This window comes from Coregonus clupeaformis, unplaced genomic scaffold (genome assembly GCF_020615455.1).
Source record: "Coregonus clupeaformis isolate EN_2021a unplaced genomic scaffold, ASM2061545v1 scaf0108, whole genome shotgun sequence".
Lineage (NCBI taxonomy): Eukaryota > Metazoa > Chordata > Actinopteri > Salmoniformes > Salmonidae > Coregonus > Coregonus clupeaformis.
Genome location: NW_025533563.1, coordinates 429,118 through 453,405, shown reverse-complemented (window position 1 = coordinate 453,405; position 24,288 = coordinate 429,118). Strand labels below are relative to the sequence as shown.

At 43.9% G+C, this 24,288-nt stretch overlaps 1 long non-coding RNA gene across 1 annotated transcript; it reads left to right on the top strand.

Annotated features, from left to right (window-relative positions):
* Positions 1-20,522: 20,522 nt before the first annotated feature.
* On the top strand, positions 20,523-22,854 carry LOC123483419. Its single transcript, XR_006658234.1, has 3 exons — positions 20,523-20,826; positions 21,320-21,391; positions 22,840-22,854. It is a non-coding gene; the product is annotated as an uncharacterized LOC123483419 (long non-coding RNA).
* The last annotated feature ends 1,434 nt before the right edge of the window (positions 22,855-24,288 follow it).

Here is a 24,288-nt window from a genome sequence, read left to right as displayed (position 1 = left end):
ACAGTTAGCTGGTCGTGTTGGGTAGCTAGCAATGGCCACTGTGTTGACTTTGTTTGAAGAACGGCTAGCTAGCTAGCTTCGTGCTACACCCGGCACACAATGGCTATTGTGTTGACTCTGACTCTGTTCGAAAAAACGGCTAGGTAGCTCGCTTCGTGCTACAGCCGGCACTGCCAAGACACAGTAACTACCCACAACAACCCACGATGCCTAGCTATGACGCCGTAGCTAGCAAGCTAGCATCCATTAACACACAAGCATCCATTAACACACAAGCTAGCACAAGCATCCATTAACACACAAGCTAACAAGCACAAGCACAAGCGTCCATTAACACACAAGCTAACACAAGCTAACACACAAGCTAGCAAGCTAGCATCCATTAACAAACAAGCTAGCATCCATTAACACACAATTTAGCATCAATACTTGGTTACAACAAACTGCCAAGAGTGTGTTAGCACACTAAACAGATAATTCAAGTCCGTGTCTAGTTCCTTTCATAACGCATAACGCAGCAAAAAATTAAACGTTGGCTAGGACTACATTAACATTGGAAACAGCTCTCCAGCGTTGCTAATCGATACCAGTAGCTACCCGCTAGCTAGCTAGCCTCGTGCTTCGATACTAACCTACAATTACCTACGGAAACCTACAATAACAACAATACTAACCTATAATAAATACAATACCTAACTACAGCTAACTACCTACCTACGATCTAATACATGGTTAAGCTTTACTCAACACCATATGAGAAGCTTACCTCCTGCTTACCTCCAGCTAGAGAAAAACACGACCTCTCCCGACACGACCTCTCCCGACAAGCTCTCCCGACAGATGAGGAGCTGATGTTGTCAACCTTTTTTTCAAAGATAACCATCATATTGAAGTAAACTTGGAGTCACACGATGATATGTGGTGTGGTCCTCCCACTACGACTCAGGAAACCATGCAGTTTATTAAGCTACAGATGAAATAAGTTATGCTGAACTTCACAGGGTGGTGAAAGTTCACAGTGATGAGCTTGATGCTCCTTTCCAATAAATATCGAGGGTCTTTTTGTCCATAATAATGTCATCATGTAGGTAGCCTGTCCAGAGTGGGCACGTTCGCTATATAATGCCCCCAAAACATCTGACAAAACCATCGGTAGAGCTGAAAATGTGATGGAAACCCATTTAACATAACTTTTTAAACCGGTACATGGGAATGTAACTGCAAAAATATATTAGTATTTTCTAAAATATATATTTGTATGTGCATTACATCATCACGTGGTCCTCTGTAGCTCAGCTGGTAGAGCACGGCGCTTGTAACGCCAAGGTAGTGGGTTCGATCCCCGGGACCACCCATACACAAAAAAAATTTATGCACGCATGACTGTAAGTCGCTTTGGATAAAAGCGTCTGCTAAATGGCATATTATATTATATTATCACGCACAGCCATTTATCTTCAACACGTCAATTTGATGGAAACATCTCTGCTGGTAAAATGCACATGTTTTTATGAAGATTTTACAATATTCACATCTGACGCCAGTCAAATGGAAACAGATTTTCATGCGAATATTCAAAAATCTGCATAAAAACAATATTCTCATCTATAAACAATATCCCAATAGAATTGAATGGTAAATTACGTATTGAATCATTTTGGAGTCACTTGTATTGTAAATAAGAACATAATATGTTTAAGTGGCTCCAAAATGACACAATACATTATTTACCATTCAATTCTATTGGGCACAACATCATCTGAAACACAACCGAAACACACTGCAAATGCATCCAACAAGAGTCCCAAGCTTGATGTAGTCATAGCCTGATAGGAATATGGGACCAAATACTAAACTTTTGACAAAGTGTAATACACTATAAGTGAATTTGTCCAAATACTTATGACACCTACAAATGGAGGGCCTAGATAAATACAGTATATTTATTTCTAAACAGTAAAACAGACATGAATGAAAATACCCTCAAATAAAAGGTGACATTCTGTACTGTCGCCTCATATAAAACATTTAATATCAAACCTAAAATGCTGGAGTATAGAGCCACATTCATAGTTAAATAAATTCAAAAACCAAGGGTGGGTCAACATTATTCAATAAAACAACTTGGCCATGAAGAAGTTTCAGTAGATTAGGAACTGCTTCCTATAAAAGCTATGTGGAAGAAAATGTAGCTGGACATTGTAAAGTCTGCTTCCTATAAAGCTATGTGGTGTATAATGTAGCTGGACATTGTAAAGTCTGCTTCCTATAAAGTTATGTGGAGTATAATGTAGCTGGACATTGTAAAGTCTGCTTCCTATAAAGCTATGTGGTGTATAATGTAGCTGTACATTGTCAAGTCTGCTTCCTATAAAGCTATGTGGAGTATAATGTAGCTGGACATTGTCAAGTCTGCTTCCTATAAAGCTATGTGTAGTATAATGTAGCTGGACATTGTAAAGTCTGCTTCCTATAAAAGCTATGTGGAGTATAATGTAGCTGGACATTGTAAAGTCTGCTTCCTATAAAGCTATGTGGAGTATAATGTAGCTGGACATTGTAAAGTCATACACACAATTATATTACTTCTTATTGACATTCAACCTGGGAATGAAAATTTAAGCAATTAATGTACAAACATGTCTAAAACAAGTCCTGCAACAAAGGACCAGGTGTGAATGTTCTGGGGGGTCTAAGTCTACCCCTAACCAGTTTGAATACACTGTTTGATTTCACCCCCAGACCCCAAAACACACCCCATTCAAAACAGTTTTAACAGCCCCCCACCCGATGCAACTCAATATTAAGAAGGCATACAGTCAGTGTACAGACCAATGCACTACCCCCAGGATCACAACAAGCCCCTCACACATTGGACCACACACACACAATGTGAATGGAAATATATTATTATATTTTTATATATTACAATCACAAGAAAGGGTGTTGGTTATTTTAGTTTTCCAAGTAACATTTCTTGGACATGTCCTTACTTTAAAAAGAAGCATGTTTGGTCTTGTTTGAATCAGCCCAATTCTCTGGTTATAAATAAAATAACCATGATTGGCAGAATGTTTAATTCACATCTCTGGCTATTCATAGATTGTGGAACTATGAAAAATAGGGAATAATGTTCCCAACACACCCACCTCACAGTTCCTACACAGACCCTGAGGCACCATGCAGGTCTGACACCAGAGGAGGCTGGTGGGAGGAGCTATAGGAGGACGGGCTCATTATAATGGCTGGAATGGAATCAATGGAACGTATCAAACACAAACACATGAAACCACATGTTTGACTGAGTTCCATTTATTCCATTCCAGACATCACAATGAGCCTGTCCTGCTATAGCTCCTCCCACCAGAACTCCACTGCCTGACAACCATTCTATTGTCTTGAGGACTTTACAACCATTTGGTCTGATCAAAGAGCAGGACACCCTTTCAAATAGATACATCCTCTCAGCCTTGATGACTAAACTAATCAAAGACTAACACACACACACACACACACACACCACAGTAATCTGATCATGGTGACTCCACAGTAATAACATTTATAACTCATAAGTCACCAGGTGTGATTTACCTTTTGACAGATGAAACCCTACGTCAACTACTAATGACTTATGGGAGGAAGTGAGCATTTCACATATTAAGATATAATACAAGGATATTTCCTTTGTGTGTTGTACTTAGTCAATTGAAAATGTGCTTAAAGTTTAGAAAAAACAGCCTTTTTGATGACCTATTTTGAGTTTTGAAATAGTACAAAAGTGATTATAAAATCTATAATACATGGATACTTCCTTAAATGTACTTATTTTGTGTTATGCAATTATGTTATTGAAACAGAATAAGTCTAATGAGAGAATAAATAAGTCAAGTCCAACCATTACCTCTCTCCTCTTTCACATCCCTCTATCATCACTCCATGGGTGTGTCCCAATAATCTCTCCTTCCTCCTGAAGTGTATCATTCCTTCACTACTCCTCTCAAATGTAAAAGCATTGGATTGGTGTTGGCATGGGGTAGAGGGAGTTTACATATACCAGTCATTTCCTTTTAAATCCATGAAGGGAAGTGGACAAGTTCACACTTAGAAAGGAGATAATAGTTCCACACCTCATGTGTCCTGATAACTACAGGAATGGAACCATATTGAGGTTGGCTGCTTTCTATACGGTTTGATGGGAGAGAGAGAGAGAGAGACAGAGACAGAGACAGAGACAGAGAGAGAGAGAGAGAGAGAGAGAGAGAGAGAGAGAGAGAGAGAGAGAGGCAGAGAGAGAGAGAGAGAGAGAGAGAGAGAGAGAGAGAGAGAGAGAGAACAGGAGAGAGAGGAATGATAGAGACAGAGACGAGAGAGAGAGAGAGAGAGAGAGAGAGAGAGAGAGGAGTGAGAGAGACAGAGACAGAGAGAGAGAGAGAGAGAGAGAGAGAGAGAGAGAGAGAGAGAGAGAGAGAGAGAGAGAGAGAGAGAGAGAGAGAGAAGAAGTGAGAGAGAGAGAGAGAGAGAGCGAGAGAGGCAGAGAGAGAGAGAGAGAGAGAGAGAGAGTGAGAGAGAGAGGGAAGTGAGAGAGACAGAGACAGAGAGAGAGAGACAGAGAGACAGAGACAGAGACAGAGAGACAGAGAGACAGAGAGACAGAGAGACAGAGAGACAGAGAGACAGAGAGACAGAGAGAGAGAGAGAGAGAGAGAGAGAGAGAGAGAGAGAGAGAGAGAGAGAGAGAGAGAGAGACGGGACATCAGGTAAAGTTCTGGAGATGAGGGAATATGTGTGCAGAAAGAAACCCTCCAGTATGGTTAACCCCAGTATGGACTATCAATACAAGTGACCATTTAGAATGTGACCCAGTTCAATGGGTCTTAACAGAACTGGGGGATGTCAGCCATGAAGTTGTCTAAACACAACTGGAATATAATTTGTTTGTGATTCATTGTTAATGGATTTTCCATTAGGAACACAGGGGGAAAACCTAACACAACAACACACATAACACACAACCAATAAAAACAAAGGGGGAGGAAACCACTAAAGTCATTACCATATTGTCATTTTCTAATGACAGGGAGAAAACATGTACAATCTAGAAGACTACTTTAGATCTGGTCAGAAGAAGCCTAGTGCACTACGTAGGGAACAGGGTGAGATTTGGGCCAGAGACAGTAACTCCTGGATGGAAATCTTCATTCTAATGACAGTGAGCAAATCTCCACCCTATTCCCTATGTAGTGCACTACTTTAGATCTGGTCAGAAGTAGCCTAGTGCACTACGTAGGGAACAGGGTGTCATTTGGGCCAGAGTCAGTAACTCCCCTGGGTATGAATTGTCTCTCTATCTTATCTGTCTTCTATATGATGTTCTCCTCTCCTCCTCTCTTCTCTCCTCTATTCACTCTATTCTATCATCCACACCACATGCCAGCTTCAACAAAATCCATTTACAAGTTAAAGACACACCTTGGAATAAATAGCAAAGGAAAACTACTACTAGATGGATTTTTTATTTCCCATCACCATGAATCATATTTAATAACTGAACAGTAGCAGACCTAACTTCATCTGTTCCTGACTCTGGGTAGTGGATTAAAAAGACCATCAATCTCCAATGATATTAAAGTACAATTCTGAACATTACTGATATACTGAGTGGCAAGGCAAGATATCTGCTGGGTTTTTATTGTTTGGTTAATACCACCACCTGCTGGACAGATTTAATATTGCTTGACTGAGCAGTATGGGAGAATAAAAGATGCCAAATTTAGGGCCGGTTTCCCGGACATCTCCATTAAACATGCTTTTTAGTCTAGGACTAGGCTTCATCTGTGTCCGGGAAACCGGCCCATATAGTTCAATTAGCAAGTAAGTAACACTACCTGTTCCATGATACTGAGGAAAATTACATTGAGACAGAGAACCAATTGAGAAAACATTTCAATGGTTCTGAATGACAACCAACATACATTAACAGCATACATCATGATTAATGTAAATGTATAAGATTAAAACGTTGCACTTACAAATAATATGAATGCATTGAATTGTAATTCATAACATCTTCTGAAGATCAAATCAATCAAATCATTGTACATAAAAACAGAGCAGAATGAATCATCACATCTGGGGACCATCACCACCAGCATGACTAGAATCTATGTGGACCCTACTACAGTTTAACCAGCTCAGCTATAGACTACACCAGCATGACTAGTATCTATGTGGACCCTACTACAGTTTAACCAGCTCAGCTATAGACTACACCAGCATGACTAGTATCTATGTGGACCCTCCTACAGTTTAACCAGCTCAGCTATAGACTACACCAGCATGACTAGTATCTATGTGGACCCTACTACAGTTTAACCAGCTCAGCTATAGACTACACCAGCATGACTAGTATCTATGTGGACCCTACTACAGTTTAACCAACTCAGCTATAGACTACACCAGCATGACTAGTATCTATGTGGACCCTACTACAGTTTAACCAGCTCAGCTATAGACTACACCAGCATGACTAGTATCTATGTGGACCCTACTACAGTTTAACCAGCTCAGCAGTACCATAGAGCCCAAACCCAGGATAGAGGGGCTGAGTGAATGTGGTCTGGACTCTGTGGAGGAGGGTCATTGTGTCAGAGACACTGTAGAAGGACAGAGTACCTGCCTTGTGATCCAGGTACACTCCTACTCTGGAGGACTGAGGGCCTGATACTTCAGTCCTAACATTATTGTGTCTGAAACAATAACTACCTTTATAACACTGTAAACTCCAGGACTTGTTATTGTATCCAAATCCACCATCTGTCTCTGTTCTGCTGATGTCTTTATATGAGACTGCTGTATCAACATCCTCCCCACTCCACTCCACCTCCCAGTAACAGCGTCCAGACAGACCCTCTCTACACAGAACCTGGTAGTTTGTGAATCTGTCTGGATGATCAGGATATGGTTGTTCTTGGCCTGTATAGGTCACCTTTCTGTTCCCTTCAGACAGAGAGAGGCGTGTGTATGCTGTGTTTGGGTCCAGTGTGAGCTGACAGGAATCTGGGAGAAGAGCAGAGCAGAGACCAATGAGGGGAGTTAGAACAATAAGTGAAGTCAGATACTGTATCTACCCTGTCTTTGATTAGAGCACAGCAGAGATCAAATCAGAGAAATATGAGGAGTCAGATAGATACCCAGTCTTTGATTAGATCTACTATTGCTATATATTTCTAGAGGGATTGTTAGGAGTGTCAGTAAAAAGAGACTGTTAGTTACTTCAGAATAAAGAGACTCACATTGTAAGAACTGTTCTCTGGTCTTGGGCTCTGGAGGCAGTACAACATCCACTATATTCACTACAGACACAAAAACACATTCACAGAGAGAGGGAATGTTATCATCACACCATATTCCACATGTATATGACTAGTAGGGAACTTTCAATGGTCTAAAGTTGATGTTCTTATTATTTTCAACACACCTGCAGTGGAGATCTTGGTCCATTCTCCTTTAAGGACGTCTTCTAGTTTCTCTCTCAGTTCAGACACAGTCTTACTCACATCTCCAAAGTACTGAAGAGGACGGACAACGATGCTGGGTAAGTCTGAAGATACACTGGTACCGGAGAGAGACTGATAACTCTGGAGAGAGCGAGAGTGAGAGCGAAAGCGAGAGCGAGAGCGAGAGCGAGAGCGAGAGCGAGAGCGAGAGCGAGAGTGAGAGTGAGAGAGAGAGAGAGAGAGAGAGAGAACAGAACCAAATGATTGAGAGTTTCACATTGAGTTTTAATTTCATATCACATGTATCAAGGCAGTTGAGTTACCTGGAGGAAATGGATGTGATCCTCTGTGTGTGAGAGCTGCTCCAGCTCAGTGCTTCTCTTCCTCAGCTCAGCTATCTCCTGCTCCAGTTGCTCCAGGAGTCCTTCAGCTTGACTCACTTGAGCCTTCTCTTGGGCTCTGATCAGCTCCTTCACCTCAGAGCGCCTTCTCTCAATGGAGCGGATCAGCTCAGTAAAGATCTTATCACTGTCCTCCACTGCTGCCTGTGCAGAGCGCTGTTAAGAGAGAGAGAGAGAGACTGACTTGTCTTACTTTAATGAGCCATCCTCATTACACTAACACCCCCCCTCCTAAAAACACATTGCATGCCACCACAACCTCCACACAATCACATTATCCAGTACCCAACACCACAGTACAATACACCAACCAGCACCACATTCCAACCGTCCATCCAACCCCTCCTCTCCAGCCGTACAGACAGCCCCCTGAGCCCCCCATACCTCCTGAAACATCTCCACACTGTTGATCATTTTGTACAACTCAAACTCAACCCTAAGGCGTCAACAGTAATGGCATTACCCTGGCAACACAGAAAAAACATGATGAACAGTCTGTCATTGCAGAAAACGGACACCCCTCCCCAACTCCCAGGTCAACCCGAGCCAACCAGCTATTGGTGTCCAGGGCTAAATGTAATACCATCCACTGGACGACCCCTGACCTTTCCAGCACTGGGAGCTTATAGAGCACCCTCCACCTATACCCTGCCATGCTCTCAGCCCCCACAACCCCCTGCCACTGATGCCCCTTCACTCCCACTAAGCTCAGAGTGTTAAAAGTCAGTAAGTCCTCCAGACTCTCCTGCCAGTCCCCAGTCTCTGCTGTCCCTTGCAGTGGTGGAAACGGTGGTGGCCCCTCCTCAGGCTGCTCCAGCCCTCAGTACTGCAGCATAGAAATCAGAGACCCCTGCTGTATTGAGTCTCTCCGGCCGCATGGTCTCTCCTATCATTGCTACGCAGACGACACACAATAATTTTTCTCTTTTCCCCCTTCTGATAAGCAGGTGGCGAATCGCATCTCTGCATGTCTGGCAGACATATCAGTATGGATGTCGGATCCCCACCTCAAGCTGAACCCTGGCAAGACGGAGCTGCTCTTCCTCCCGGGGAAGGACTGCCCGTTCCATGATCTCGCCATCACAGTTGACAACTCCATTGTGTCCTCCTCCCAGAGTGCAAAGAACCTTGGCGTGACCCTGGACAACACCCTGTCATTCTCTGCCAACATCAAAGCGGTGACCCGATCCTGCAGGTTCATGCTCTACAACATTTGCAGGGTACGACCCTACCTTACACAGAAAGCGGCACAGGTCCTAATCCAGGCACTTGTCATCTCCCGTCTGGATTACTGCAACTCGCTGTTGGCTGGCCTCCCTGCCTGTGCCATTAAACCCCTACAACTTATCCAGAACGCTGCAGCCCGTCTGGTGTTCAACCTTCCCAAGTTCTCTCATGTCACCCCGCTCCTCCGCACACTCCACAGGCTTCCAGTTGAAGCTCGCATCTACTACAAAACCATGGTGCTTGCCAACGGAGCTGTGAGGGGATCGGCACCTCCTTACCTTCAGGCTCTGATCAGACCCTACACCCAAACGAGGGCACTACGTTCATCCACCTCTGGCCTGCTAGCCCCCCTACCTCTACGGAAAGCACAGTTCCTGCTCAGCCCAGTCAAAGCTATTCGCTGCTCTGGCACCCCAATGGTGGAACAAGCTCCCCCACGACGCCAGGACAGCGGAGTCACTGACCACCTTCCGGAGAAACTTGAAACCCCACCTCTTTAAGGAATACCTGCAATAGTATAATATTTATCCTTCTACCCCCCCCTTTACTATCACTGTCTTTTGTCTAAACTAACACCTGACTTATTGGTCCACCCTATCAAAGGCTTTCTCCTGATTATGAACAGATTGTCTGTGTTTGAGCGTCCTGGTACACAGCACGTTTGGTCCTTGTGTAAAATATAGTCCAGGTGGGACTTCAGTCTGTTAACGAGGACCTTGGTAAAGACCTTATAGTCCAAACAGAGCAATGCCACAGGCCTCCAGTTCTTTAAGTCGCTCAAATCTACTTGTTTGGGCAGGAGAGTCAAAGCCTCCCGTCTACAGCTTAGCGACAGCTCCCCCACCCGACGCACTCCACACAACACACGTCCTGTAAAATAATTCCCCAGAACTTTTTATAAAAATCCACAGGCAGACCGTCTGAGAGACAGCAGCTGAGAGTTTGTGAAAGGCCAGGGAAATGTCTATTTGATTTATCTGTGACAGAGAGATTTGGAAAGGTCTGTGAGCAGAACCTGAGAAAACCCAGGATAATAATAATAATAATAATAATAATAATAATAATATTGCCATTTAGCAGACGCTTTTATCCAAAGCGACTTACAGTCATGTGCATACATTTTTACATATGGGTGGTCCCGGGGATCGAACCCACTACCCTGGCATTACAAGCGCCATGCTCTACCAATTGAGCTACAGAGGACCACAGCGTTCTGCCCTCTATAAATCAGAGTACAACTCCACAGCCTCATCTCCTCACAACAGAAGTTACCCACCCATCAGGCTCCCTCATCTCCCCACAACAGAAGTTACCCTCCCATCAGGCTCCCTCATCTCCCCACAACAGAAGTTACCCACCCATCAGGCTCCCTCATCTCCCCCACAACAGAAGTTACCCACCCATCAGGCTCCCTCATCTCCCCACAACAGAAGTTACCCACCCATCAGGCTCCCTCATCTCCCCACAACAGAAGTTACCCACCCATCAGGCAGCCTCATCTCCCCCACAACAGAAGTTACCCACCCATCAGGCTCCCTCATCTCCCCACAACAGAAGTTACCCGCCCATCAGACAAACGTAAAACAAGGGATTTTCTTGGTTTCCCCACTCTGTTTTTCCAACCCCTCTGGTGAAACAGAGAACTGAGCCCTGTACTATAATATAATATAATGTGCCATTTTGCAGACGCTTTTATCCAAAGCGACTTACAGTCATGCGTGCATATATATATATATATATATATATATTATTATTTTTTGTGTATGGGTGGTCCTGGGGATCGAACCCACTACCCTGGCGTTACAAGCGCCGTGCTCTACCAGCTGAGCTACAGAGGACCAGGTGCAGACACATTTATGAAAGCAAAGACAAGGTCATTATTTGGGCTCTAAACACTAACAACCTACCCTTACACACCTCTTTTGCTACCCCTGCACTAAGATTTCTGTCATGGCATTTAAATGTTTTTGGTTTACATATTCCCCCAGTCTTTGCCGCCGTTCATGTTAAGGAAGTCTAACCGTGAAATCTCCATAAGAGATGGGAGGGAAATCACCACAATCAGAAACCAGTAGAGAAGCCCATAAAGCCGCCATGCCAGAAAAAAACATCAATTTAAGCAGATTCTGAAGACATGCCCTTAAGAACCCATGACCCATTTTCTCAGCCTATACCGCTTCCTGGGTGAGAGGACACTAAACCCCTCATTCTTCATCACGTGTTGTACTGACCTTACAAACCTTCCAGGATCAATCAAATAAGACTCCAGCAGAACCTTCTTTTTCCCCTTTAGTCTCCATCAGGAACCTAGAAACTTCTCTCAGCGTATATACTGGGCCCTCAGCCTGACTGGCTGTCAGCTCTGGATCCAATGAGCCGTCTGAAAACCGGGTCGAACTGTCCCCCTCTCACTAAAGGCCCAGTTGGAACATGTGGGACAGTATGGGTGCGAACAGCCTTTGCAGATGTATTTGTTACACCTGGTGCACACCGTGTGTGTTTTACAGTCCTTCTTTGTGGGGCAGACCTGACACCTCTTCCTCTTACTGGGTTGTGCGGGGTTGGGTGCTTGGGCCGGTGCTGCGTGGTCCGGTGCTGCGGGGGCGTGATCCTGCCGGGGCTGATCACGATACGTAGCCCCTCTGAACAGCTTTGACGAGCGCCGCAGAGAGCCGGTGCGGGGAGACGAGCCCTTCTTTGTATGAACGGAGTCACTAGTGCCTTTCCTAGCTGCTCGAGGAACACCCTCCTCTTGTTTCGCTTGCCAGGCATCCAAGTAGGGTTGAGCTCTCGCCATATGACAAAAGCGTTGTAAGAGGACACGTCAAGGATGTTGTGGAAGATGACCAGGGGCCAGCGCGCGGTCATCCTCCTGCAGCTGTAGGTTCCAATCACCTTGTCTAGGTTGTCCACACCTCCCTTGTTGCTGTTGTAGTCTAGGACGATGGCCGGCTTCTTGTCCTGGCGACGGCTAACGTGAGCCTCGGTGTGCAGCGTGCTCAGGAGTAAGACATTCTTGTTTTTCTTTGCCAGGTAGGACACTAGAGCGGTGGTGGGCGTGAAGGCGAACTTGGAGGAGAAGAGGAGCCTGTCCTTTGAGGCGAGCAGCGCCTGCGGGAGCTCTGGCTTGTTCTTTCTGACTGTGCCGACCACGGTGACGTTCCTGGTCAGGAGCTGGCGCGCGAGCTCGTATGAGTTGAAGAAATTGTCGCAGGTGACGTTGTGACCCCTGAGTCCCTGCGTCAAATCGAGCACGACCCTCATCCCCTGGTTCTTCTCGGGGCCTCCGCATGTGGCCTTGCCGGTGTAGACCTGCATCTTCCAGGCGTAGCTGGATTTGGAGTCGAGGCCACCCATGTCTTGATGCCGTATTTGGCCGGCTTGCTTGGGATATACTGGGCGGAAAGGACATCGGCCTGGAGGAGAGAGAGAGAGAGAGAGAGAGAGAGAGAGAGAGAGAGAGAGAGAGAGAGAGAGAGAGAGAGAGGAGGAGGAGAGGAAAGACAAGAGATTAGCTTTAGCGTGTTGTGTTGTGTTGTGTTCAGTGTTGTGTTCAGTGTTGTTGTTTTGCTCTTGTACGGTGTTGTTGGCCCCGGCACACCTCTGAAAGGGACCAGTTGCTCGTCCACCGTCACGTCGGCCCCGGGGTTGTAGAGGAGCGGCAGCCTCTCGACCCACTTGTCCCAGACCTCTCTCACGGCCGCAAGTTTGTCACCGCCGCCTGCTGCGCGTCTCTCGGCTCTGGTCTGGCGGTCGTCAGGCGAAGGAGTCTCGAGTAAGCGTGAAAGACTTTGAGCGGCATGGTTGCGCGGAAAATGGTCCTTCCGCTCTCGGCGTCCCAGAGACTAGAGGCCGCTTCGCCTCGGGAACTGTACACGCCGGCTAGGATGAGCAGCCCTACGTAGGCTCGCAGGTCTGTGGAGTCCATCGCTTTCCAGCGGCCGCCGCCGCCGCCGCCGCCGCGGTCGCGGTCTTCGTGGTTTTCGTGGTCGTCGGCGGCGGCGTAGTGGCGGTGGTCGTCGTCGTCGTCGTCGCCGTCGCCTCGGGCTCCGTATTTTCGAATACGGAAATCAATCAGAGAAGTGGACAAGTTCACACTTAGAAAGGAGATAATAGTTCCAAACCTCATGTGTCCTGATAACTACAGGAATGGAACCATATTGAGGTTGGCTGTTTTCTATACGGTTTGATGGGAGAGAGAGAGACAGAGAGACAGAGACGAGACAGAGACAGAGAGAGAGAGAGAGAGAGAGAGAGAGAGAGAGAGAGAGAGAGAGAGAGAGAGAGAGAGAGAGAGAGAGAGAGAGAGATAGGCAGAGAGAGAGAGAGAGCAGAGACGAGACAGAGACAGAGAGAGAGAGAGAGAGAGAGAGAGAGAGAGAGAGAGAGAGAGAGAGAGAGAGAGAGAGAGAGAGAGAGAGAGAGAGAGAGAGAGAGAGAGAGAGAGGCAGAGAGAGAGACAGAGACAGAGAGAGAGAGAGAGAGAGAGAGAGAGAGAGAGAGAGAGAGAGGACATCAGGTAAAGTTCTGGAGATGAGGGAATATGTGTGCAGAAAGAAACCCTCAGTATGGTTAACTCCCAGTTAGGCCCAGTATGGACTATCAATACAAGTGACCATTTAGAATGTGACCCAGTTCAATGGGTCTTAACAGAACTGGGGGATGTCAGCCATGAAGTTGTCTAAACACAACTGGAATATAATTTGTTTGTGATTCATTGTTAATGGATTTTCCATTAGGAACACAGGGGGAAAACCTAACACAACAACACACATAACACACAACCAATAAAAACAAAGGGGGAGGAAACCACTAAAGTCATTACCATATTGTCATTTTCTAACGACAGGAGAAAACATGTACAATCTAGAAGACTACTTTAGATCTGGTCAGAAGAAGCCTAGTGCACTACGTAGGGAACAGGGAGAGATTTGGGACAGAGACAGTAACTCCTGTATGGAAATCTTCATTCTAATGACAGTGAGCAAATCTCCACCCTATTCCCTATGTAGTGCACTACTTTAGATCTGATCAGAAGTAGCCTAGTGCACTACGTAGGGAACTTAGGGTGTCATTTGGGCCAGAGTCAGTAACTCCCCCTGGGTATGAATTCTCTCTCTATCTTATCTGTCTTCTATATGATGTTCTCCTCTCCTCCTCTCTTCTCTCCTCTATTCACTCTATTCTATCATCCACACCACATGCCAGCTTCAACACAATCCATTTACAAGTTAAAGACACACCTTGGAATAAATAGCAAAGGAAAACTACTACTAGATGTATTTTTTATTTCCCATCACCATGAATCATATTTAATAACTGAACAGTAGCAGACCTAACTTAATCTGTTCCTGACTCTGGATAGTGGATTAAAAAGACCATCAATCTCCAATGATATTAAAGTACAATTCTGAACATTACTGATATACTGAGTGGTAAGTCAAGATATGTGCTGGGTTTTTATTGTTTGGTTAGTAGCACCACCTGCTGGACAGGTTTAATGTTGCTTGACTGAGCAGTATGGGAGAATAAAAGTTGCCAAATTTAGGGCCGGTTTCCCGGATATCTCCATTGAACATGCTTTTTAGTCTAGGACTAGGCTTAATCTGTGTCTGGGAAACCGGCCCATATAGTTTAAGTAGAAAGTAAGTTATTCCAGCTTGTAGTGGGCTGACTAGTCCTTGGGAATTGTCCTTTTGTTCCTGGACCATTTTCCATGCAGCTCCAGGTGACAGAGAACACATCAATTGGGTCGAGCCTACAAGCTGTTCAATGATACTGAGGAAAATTACATAGAGACAGAGAACCAATTGAGAAAACATATCAATGGTTCTGAATGCCAACCAGTACACATCAGAAACATACATCATGATTAATGTGATAGAACCTGCTCTTAACATGAGAAACAGATTCCCCAATCTTCTCCTCCTCTTCTTCATCTTTAATGTTGACATTCAGCTCCAATGTAGGGAATGTCCTCTTGGTGTAACGGTCAAAGCTGTTGCTTTCTCCGCGGTAGACCTGGTTCATATCCCGTCGGTTACATTAAGCAGTCTATTCTCTGAAAATAGTCCAGACAGCATGTACCCAACAGTGAGGTCAGTGGGATTGGAGAGAGTCCCCTCTCCCTCTCTCTGTCTCTCTCTCTGTCTCTCTCTCTCTGACTGGAGTAGAGAAGTGAAATGGTGTGTCTCCTTTGGTCAACAATACTCACCTTGAGACACTCCACAGCCTGTTGGAGCTCCTTCAGCTCCTTCTCTCTCTCCTGGAATCTCTGCTGGACTTTCTGCTGACTCATCCCCAGCTGCCTCTGTGGAGAATCACTCTTCAATGAGCTATCAATCTTTATTTGTCCAGTAGATCAATAGTATAGTAATGTGACATAGGGCACATAGAGAGGAAAGTCTAAAATCTTGAGGAAGTCCCTTTACCAAAATGCCAGAAAATCTTTTCCAAAATGGTCTCAAATGAGCTGTACTCTCAGGCCCATGGGAGAAAGGGTTTTACTAGGCAGGGAGTGTAGAACAAGATGCATGGAGCTCCAGAGGTCACAAGGTCAATGTGGGCCTGCATGGATGTCAGCAGGGCATGAGGGAGAAGGCCCAAGTGAATAGGTGTGTCTGTGTGAGTGTGTGTGTGAAGTGTGTGTGTGAGTGAGGCAGGCAGGCAGGCAGGCAGGCAGGCAGGCAGGCGACTCTCTCCAATTCCACTGACCTCACTTGTGGGGTATGCATGGGTGTCCGAGCTGTGTGCCAGTAGTTCAAACAAACAGCTCAGTACAAATACAAGTGAAAGTGGCTCGATGCTGGTTGATTAATTTGACAATGAATGTACTAGAAAAATATGTTTTTGTCAAGCAGAGGTGACTGAATTAATGTTTAATGTTAAAGGGCGCTGTTACTTTCATTCGAAAAATGTTGCAATGCTGTGTTGATCTGCTGTGGAGGTGTTTTTCCCAGCATTGCAACCTCCCTCCTCCCTGACCCAACAGCATAATGCAAGGAGAATGGCATGTTATATAGAAATATTGATTTGGAGAATGGCGTGTTATATATGAACATTCATTTGGAAGACAATTGCCCATCCAAGGTGTTGTCGCCTAGGCCATTGCTCTGATGTTTGAGGCTCATCTAGCTAAGGGATTTCACATGTCTGTGTGTGGTTTTCACAATATGTAAGTTTTATGTCCAGAAGTCTGAAATTAATATATTTCCAGATTATGGTTGGGGGGCATATAAAGAGCAACATATGTGAAGATCAGCAGGCTCTGACGTTAGGTGTGCCATAGGTGGACAAAAAATGAGTTTTATTTTGACATGAGGTAAGCCGAGAGGAAGTGGGTCTACAACAGACCCACGTTTGTAAAGTCTGTTCAATAATATTATCCTTTAGATATTTTGTCTCAAATTACCCCTCTCATAATGACCAACCGCCCTGCCCACCGGCACATTAAGTTTAAATGGAATTGTATTTAACTTCTGGCTTCCCACGGACTGTTGTTGTGCAACCGAGTACATTTGAAAGCAACGCTAGTGTGTGTACTGTAAATACAGCTGCGTTGCTAAAAGTAATTAGTACATTGGGTGCAGTAGGTCTTTAGACTCTCCTGGAGGTGGTTTGTAAATCTTCCCTAGCGTGAGGTCATTTTTTTCTTATTTCTCTGGACTCTCGTTTGAGGTCAAGCAGGTCATAAACAGTTTCTCTGTATTGTAAAATTATGCTTTTGTTAATTCCATGAAGTTTGGACGTTGAAAGGGATTTGAATGCATTTCTCACAAAATATATTGCTGCAAAGCAGATCAATCTATGGTGCTAGTTAGTCACTGCAGTAGATCATTCAAGAAAACAACGTCTTCAATGGCCAGTACTGTATAATCAATGATCTCACTAACAAAGCATCATTGGTTTAATTGGAACACAACACATCTCTGTTATGTAGTGGCTGTGTGAGCAATGACAGCTTTGTCAGAGTCCCATTACAATGAACTGGGAGTCTGTAGTTGTACATAGTGAAGCATTGAGGATGAGTAGAATGCCGTCTTGGAGTGATGTCATAATGGGGTCATAAGAAGATAGAATCCTCTTGCCATTAGGCCAGAATCTTAGGTGGGAGAACATTCAGAGAGAAGGTTAGTTGGAGAAAGTCATCATATTGGTAAGTCATGTTTCTAAAATTGTTCCTAAAGTTATGGTGAATCTACTATAATGGCGAGGACGGTTTTAGGCAAATGTGATAGAATTTCATATCACTTTGCGTAGCCTACTGCGAGTATCAAATTCCTGTCTTATGTTTAAATGAATATTTTCATGGTTAAATATTGGTATGCATTCATTTATCTAAACTGATTACTGTATGGTCTAGATTACCGAACCTGAGAGTGATTTCTGATGAGATTGAATTGATTAGTACTGTCTTAAAACACATTTAACAGCATAGTGTACTATACTATAAACATTTTTGAAAAGATTTACACAAAATCTATAGTATAAAGAGAAGTTTGCATAATTGGTTGGTCACAGCTTGTTTAGTTTGGATACAGGGCTGTTTTATGGTGAGATGCAAAATAATGTGTTAGAGGCACTAGAAATGTAGGCATTGATGAAAGGCACCGCATAGGGTAAAAGGCTTTAATAGTAGTTTGAATGGCTATAGGGACACTGGGAGGTCATGTTTATTGGACATACTGTCACTATAATCACAGGATGCATAGCCGCGGGAAGTAGTTGTCACGATCGTCGGGAACAGAGGAGGACCAAGGCGCAGCGTGGAATGCGAACATATTTATTAATTGATGATCACACGAACAAAAATGAAAACGTGACGTCCTGGTTACATTCACAAACCAACACGGAACAAGAAACCACACCAAATGAATGCCTAACGGCTACCTAAGTATGACTCCCAATCAGAGACAACGAGCTACAGCCGTCTCTGATTGGGAGCCACCTGGCCAACATAGAAATACAAAACCAGAACAAACACAAATGAAAACTCACACCCTGGCTCAACATACTAGAGTCCCCAGAGCCAGGGCGTGACAGTACCGAGTGGAGGACAGAGGAGCCTCTTAAAGAAGAAGTTACAGGTCTGTGAGAGCCAGAAATCTTGCTTGTTTGTAGGTGACCAAATACTTATTTTCCACCATAATTTGCAAATAAATTCATTAAAAATCCTACAATGTGATTTTCTAGATTTTTTTTTTCTCTATTTGTCTGTCATAGTTGACGTGTACCTATGATGAAATTACAGGCCTCTCTCATCTTTTTAAGTGGGAGAACTTGCACAATTGGTGGCTGACTAAATACTTTTTTCCCCCACTGTAAATGTAAATTTTGTCAATTTGGAATTTACGTTAATGTCAAATTGATCTTTGGCAATTGTGTAAAAAATTAATGTGGAACTGTTAAAAGTGATTTGCTTTATTTCTTTTGATGCCGATGCTGTCTTTAGGTTGTTTAAGGATTTGTTTTCCATTAGCAGCATCCTGTAGGTTGCTAACATTTAGGAACTCTCTTTTAGAGCTCATTCGTATTGGAAGTGCACAGTTTTGGTCAGGGCGACTTGCATGTTGAGGTGGGCCTGCTAAGGAAGGAGGTGGGCCTGCTGAAGCAATTGGCCTGTATGGGGGAGAGATGAGATGGATAGAGAGACAGTCTCTGGAGATGAATAGAGAGATGGTGTTGAAGGAAGTGGAGAGGGACAGACTTGAGAGGATGAAGAGGGAGGAGAAGAAGGAGCATGCAAAAATAAATCAGATGAAGGATGAAGAGTTGCTGTTGATGGATATTAGAATGAGGGAAAGGGAGAGAGAGATGGAGGAGGAAAGGAGGAGGTTAATGGAGAAATCTGAGAGGCAAAAGGTAGAGAAACAGATGGCGCTCCAGAAGAAAAAGACAGGAGGAGAGAGAGACAAGTGGGAGATATCTGAAAAGAAGAGAGTGGAGGAATGGAAAGAGTTTTACTGGAAGGAAGAAGAAAACCGAAAGGAAGATGCATGGATGAAAGCAGAGAGGAAGGCAAAGAGAAAGGTGGAAGAAGCAAATAGAAAGGTGGAAGAAGCAAAGAGAAAGATGGAAGAAGCAAAGAGAAAGGTGGAAGAAGCAAAGATAATGATGGAAGAAGCAAAGAGAACGGTGGAAGAAGCAAAGAGAAAGATGGGAGAAGCAAAGAGAAAGATGGAAGAAGCAAAGAGAAAGGTGGAAGAAGCAAAGAGAAAGATGGGAGAAGAACAACAGATGCTGAAAAAGCAAGCCAAGCTAACGGAGACCCTGAGCGATAGAAAAAGAAGAGACGGGGAAGAGAGAAAGGAAGATGAAAATAAGTGTGTGAAGGAAGCAAGGGAAGGAGACAGGAGAGAGCTCCTGAAAGAAAAGAGACTAAGTGCAGAAGAAAATATGACACACATGGAGAAACAAATGAGAGAGCTGGAGGTCAAAGGTAAAAAGGAGAGGGAATAGACAGAGAATAAAGTGTGATATGTGAGGTTAGCTTCAACACCTTAACTTATACTGTCTGTTTCCCAACTCCCTCTCTCCCAGATTCCTCCATCTTCTCAGCTGGTGCTGAGGTCAAACAGACCCAGTGCAAAAGGTCATCTTAGTTTACAGTTCTTTTGTACATTGAAAGTGTTATACAACTGCACACATGGAGTGTGGTATTAACATCCTCCATTTTCCTTTGTCTTGTCAGATGTCTCCATGGTTACTGCAACTGACTCAAAGACTCTGAACCCTCAGAAGGACCAGCCAGCAAAGTGCAAAGGTAAAGACCAGGGCCCGGTTTCCTGATAGCGATGGAACTTAAGCTTACTAGTGTTTTAACGATGTATCGTTTTTATAATGGCCGAAGATGTCAAAAATTACAGACAGTGTAGCCTACAAATAGAAGTAAATTGACTGAACATGAAATTGATTTCAATATGATTGAATATAGGTCTATACAGCCTACTGGATTTATTTTCTAATGCAGTCATCTCGGTTTTCAGTTGAAGCATATTTTTATCCTTCGCTTGTTGAATTGCAAAGATATTGGCAACTTTGTATTTGTAGTCAACTTCCTGCCGAAGTTATCGTCAGTCACAGAGAGACAGATAAACAGCTTGATTCTATGTTTAGCAGATGTCTTCTGTGTAGAAAGTGACGCGGAAGGGCAAAAAAGAATCTAACAACGCATTTAGCTGTCTGATATCAGTGGAGTTTTCTGGTTGAATCACCCTTCTTTCCACCCAATTTTGTTTTTATGTGATGACGTTGAATCAACATCTCTCTCTCTCTCTCTCTCTCTCTCTCTCTCTCTCTCTCTCTCTCTCTCTCTCTCTCTCTCTCAGAATTCTCTGTGTTTTCCACGAGCAGTCAAGGCGTGGCCAAGGTCCCCCAGGTTCTGCAGGTCAAAGTGAGTAATAAAATTGAGAGTGTCCAAAAGAAAGATGGGAATGACAAAGTAACAGCGCCAAAGACAGAGGCAGAGCTCCTTATGGACAAATTTGAGAGGATGGCAGAAGAGGAGAGAATTTGGCCTTGTCAGAAGGATAGGAGAGATAAAGACCAGGCCAAAGAGATAGAGGGAAAAAGAAAGGATAAGGAGGTGCTGTCTAAAGAAGAGCAGCGCAGGCTGAGGAATGAGAAGGCCTTACAGGAACACCTGGACAGGGTAAAGAATCCGGAATTGACAGGCAAACAGACCAGACAACCACAATGTAAAGGTAGGACCAGGCAAAGTGACAAGGGACTCAAACACAAAACATTTCATTCTCTGTGGTTTAAAAGCAAAGAGCACCATCGTGCTCTCCTAAAGTTAGGTTGGTGCGTAAAACCCTTAAATTCAAATAAGCAATAAAGTGTGATGGTCCGCGACTCAAAAAGATGTCGCATAAAGCTGACGTCATTTTTTTTGTTTTTGTTTTTGTCTTTTTTCACTGCATGAGGGATAGCGTACACAGATGTTTCTGCTTTGCATCCTTCAGGGTGGTTTAGCATCACGTTGTACTCAGACGATGCCATCTTAATCCCCATGGGGAGGCTAATAAAACTGTATTACATTTAATTAACAGCAGTGTATCTCACTAAGGTACTGAGTTATGTGTGACTACTCCTCTGGTGCATTGAAACAGCCTATAGGACTTAACTCTACTTTTACTGCTGTGTGTTATTGTCCTATCAAATCTCCATTCATATATATTCCTTTTCTGTCCTTAGATTACTCTATTTTCACTGCATCAGGGCTAAAGAGCAAGGACCCGCATGATCAACAGTCAGCAAAATGCAAAGGTAAAACATGAAGGGGGAAAGAGAGGGACAGACTTTTCACAAAGTATTTGATGACACAGTGCAAAGATAAAAAGGACGAGAGATCTAGAGAGAGGGAGACAATAAAGGACAAGAGAGAGAGACAGAGAGAGAGACAGAGAGAGAGACAGAGAGAGACAGAGAGAGACAGAGACAGAGACAGAGATAAACAGAGAGAGAGACAGAGAGAGAAACAGAGAGAGAGACAGAGAAAGAGAGAGAGAGAGAGAGAAAGAGCGAGACAGAGAGAGAGAGACAGAGAGAAATTCATTATTACAGAGCGGACCCCATACTTCGCTGCCATATAGAGCACTTGGTTCTATAACTGATTGAGCCAGATTCTAATTGGAATTTCGATTTTAATATTCCTTTTAATGGCTCTTCTTGCTTTGTCTCTCAGCTCATTCACAGCCATGTGAAAGCTACCTGTGTTGCTGATATTTAGTCCTAGATACGTGTAATTTTTGGTGTGTTCTAATAGAACTGTGTCCAAATAGAATTTATATTTGTCATCCTGATTTCCTGACCTTTTTTGGAATATCATTATATTCATTTTTTTAGATTAACGGTCAGAGCCCAGGTCTGACAGAACCTGTGCAGATGATCTAGATGCTGCTGTAACCCCTCCTAAGTGGGGAGACAGTTGCATCAGGTCATCTGCATACAGCAGACACTTGATTTCAGTGTTGTGTAGGGTGAGACCAGGTGCTGCCGATTCTTCTAATGTTTTTTGCCAATTCATAGAGGTTAAATAGTGTTGCACTTATTGGGCAGTCCTGTTTCACTCCACGTCCCTGAGAGAAGAAGTCTCGGCTTGTTGCCGATTTTAAGTTGTTTTTAGTGTACATTGATTTAATAACATCATATGTTTTCCCTCCAATACCACTTACTATTCGTTTGTAATAAAATACCTTAGTGCAAAATTGAATCAAATGCTTTCTTGAAGTCTACAAACCACGAGTAGATTTTGCCTTTGTTTTGGTTGACTTGTTTGTCAATTAGAGTGTGGAGGGTGTAAATGTGGTCTCTCTCTCTCTCTCTCTCTCTCTCTCTCAATTCAATTTCAATTTAAGGGCTTTATTGGCATGCGAAACGTATGTTAACATTGTCAAAGCAAGTGAAGTAGGTAGTAAACAAAAGAGAAATAAACAATAAATATTAACAGTAAACATTACACTCAGAAGTTCCAAAAGAATAAAGACATTTCAAATGTCATATTACGTCTATATACAGTGTTGTAACGATGGGCAAAGAGTTCAAAATTCTTTGTGGGTCTGTGTAATCTGAGGGATTCCACCTCATTTTTTGGGCAGTGCCTACGGCGGCCTCTCTCAATAGCAAGGCTATGCTCACTGAGTCTGTATATAGTCAAAGCTTCTCTCTCTCTCTCTCTCTCTCTCTCTCTCTCTCTCTCTCTCTCTCTCTCTCAGATTTCTCTGTGTTTTACACGAGCAGTCAAGGCGTGGCCAAGGTCCCCCGTCAAAGTGAGTAATAAAAGTGAGAGTGTCCAAAAGAAAGATGGGAATGACAAAGTAACAGCGCCAAAGACAGAGGCAGAGCTCCTTATGGACAAATTTGAGAGGATGGCAGAAGAGGAGAGAATTTGGCCTTGTCAGAAGGATAGGAGAGATAAAGACCAGGCCAAAGAGATAGAGGGAAAGATAAAGGAGGAGGAGGTAACACCTTTGATTGGGATCTGTTTCCCTGTTTGGGGGTGTTTGAAGGATCTACCAATGTGCTATTGAGTTGTTACGTGACACGTGACTTCCGTCTCGCTTCCGCATTGTCTCCGTGCTGCTCTGCTGTTTGTTGCTACTTGGCTACCTAACAAACTATTCACGTTTTACTTTTAATAAACGTTTAATCAATCTCTGTGTTCAACAAATTTACCAACTTTTTAGTTTTGTCCTCACTCATCTTTTTTCGTTAAACTTTTTCACCCCGGACGTTTATCCCGAGACAGAAGAGTCAGAAGAGTCTTTTTCCTGTGCGTTTTAGCTGCCAACTTTACGTTATTTTCCTTTTTCCATCGCAACTTTTTTCCCTTATTCAACTTTTTCACTCCGGACGCTTTATCTGGACATGGTTCATCAACATCTTCAACAGCCGAAGCTAAGTAGTAACATTAACATGATGTCTTCTAATTGCAGTCGCTGTACTCATAATATACAGGAGAATTCTCGCCTTACGGCGAGAATAGCTGTGCTACAAGCCCAGCTTCAGACGCAATCGTTAGGCAAGGGTAATATCAGTGTAGGAAAGGAAGAAACAGCGTCTGTGCCACCAGTAAGTACAGACAGTAATGTTAGTATAAATCCCCCCGCACAGTCCCCGCAGCCGGACAACTTTCTCATGGCTTCTGGAGGGAAATACTGTTGGAATGCTCAACCGGTGTCGCTCATTCAGCCGACAGAAACCTTCAACCGGTTTTCCCCATTATGTAGCGAGTCGGAGTCTGAGTCTGAGTCTTCTCTAGTCTCTACTCCTCCCGTTACGGGGTCTGAGACTCCGAAGGCTCCCACCATTAGCTCTGACAAATTGAAAACCCTAGTCATCGGCGACTCCATTACCCGCAGTATTAGACTTAAAACGAATCACCCAGCGATCATACACTGTTTACCAGGGGGCAGGGCTACCGACGTTAAGGCTAATCTAAAGATGGTGCTGGCTAAAGCTAAAACTGGCGAGTGTAGAGAGTATAGAGATATTGTTATCCACGTCGGCACCAACGATGTTAGGATGAAACAGTCAGAGGTCACCAAGTGCAACATAGCTTCAGCGTGTAAATCAGCTAGAAAGATGTGTCGGCATCGAGTAATTGTCTCTGGCCCCCTCCCAGTTAGGGGAAGTGATGAGCTCTACAGCAGAGTCTCAGCACT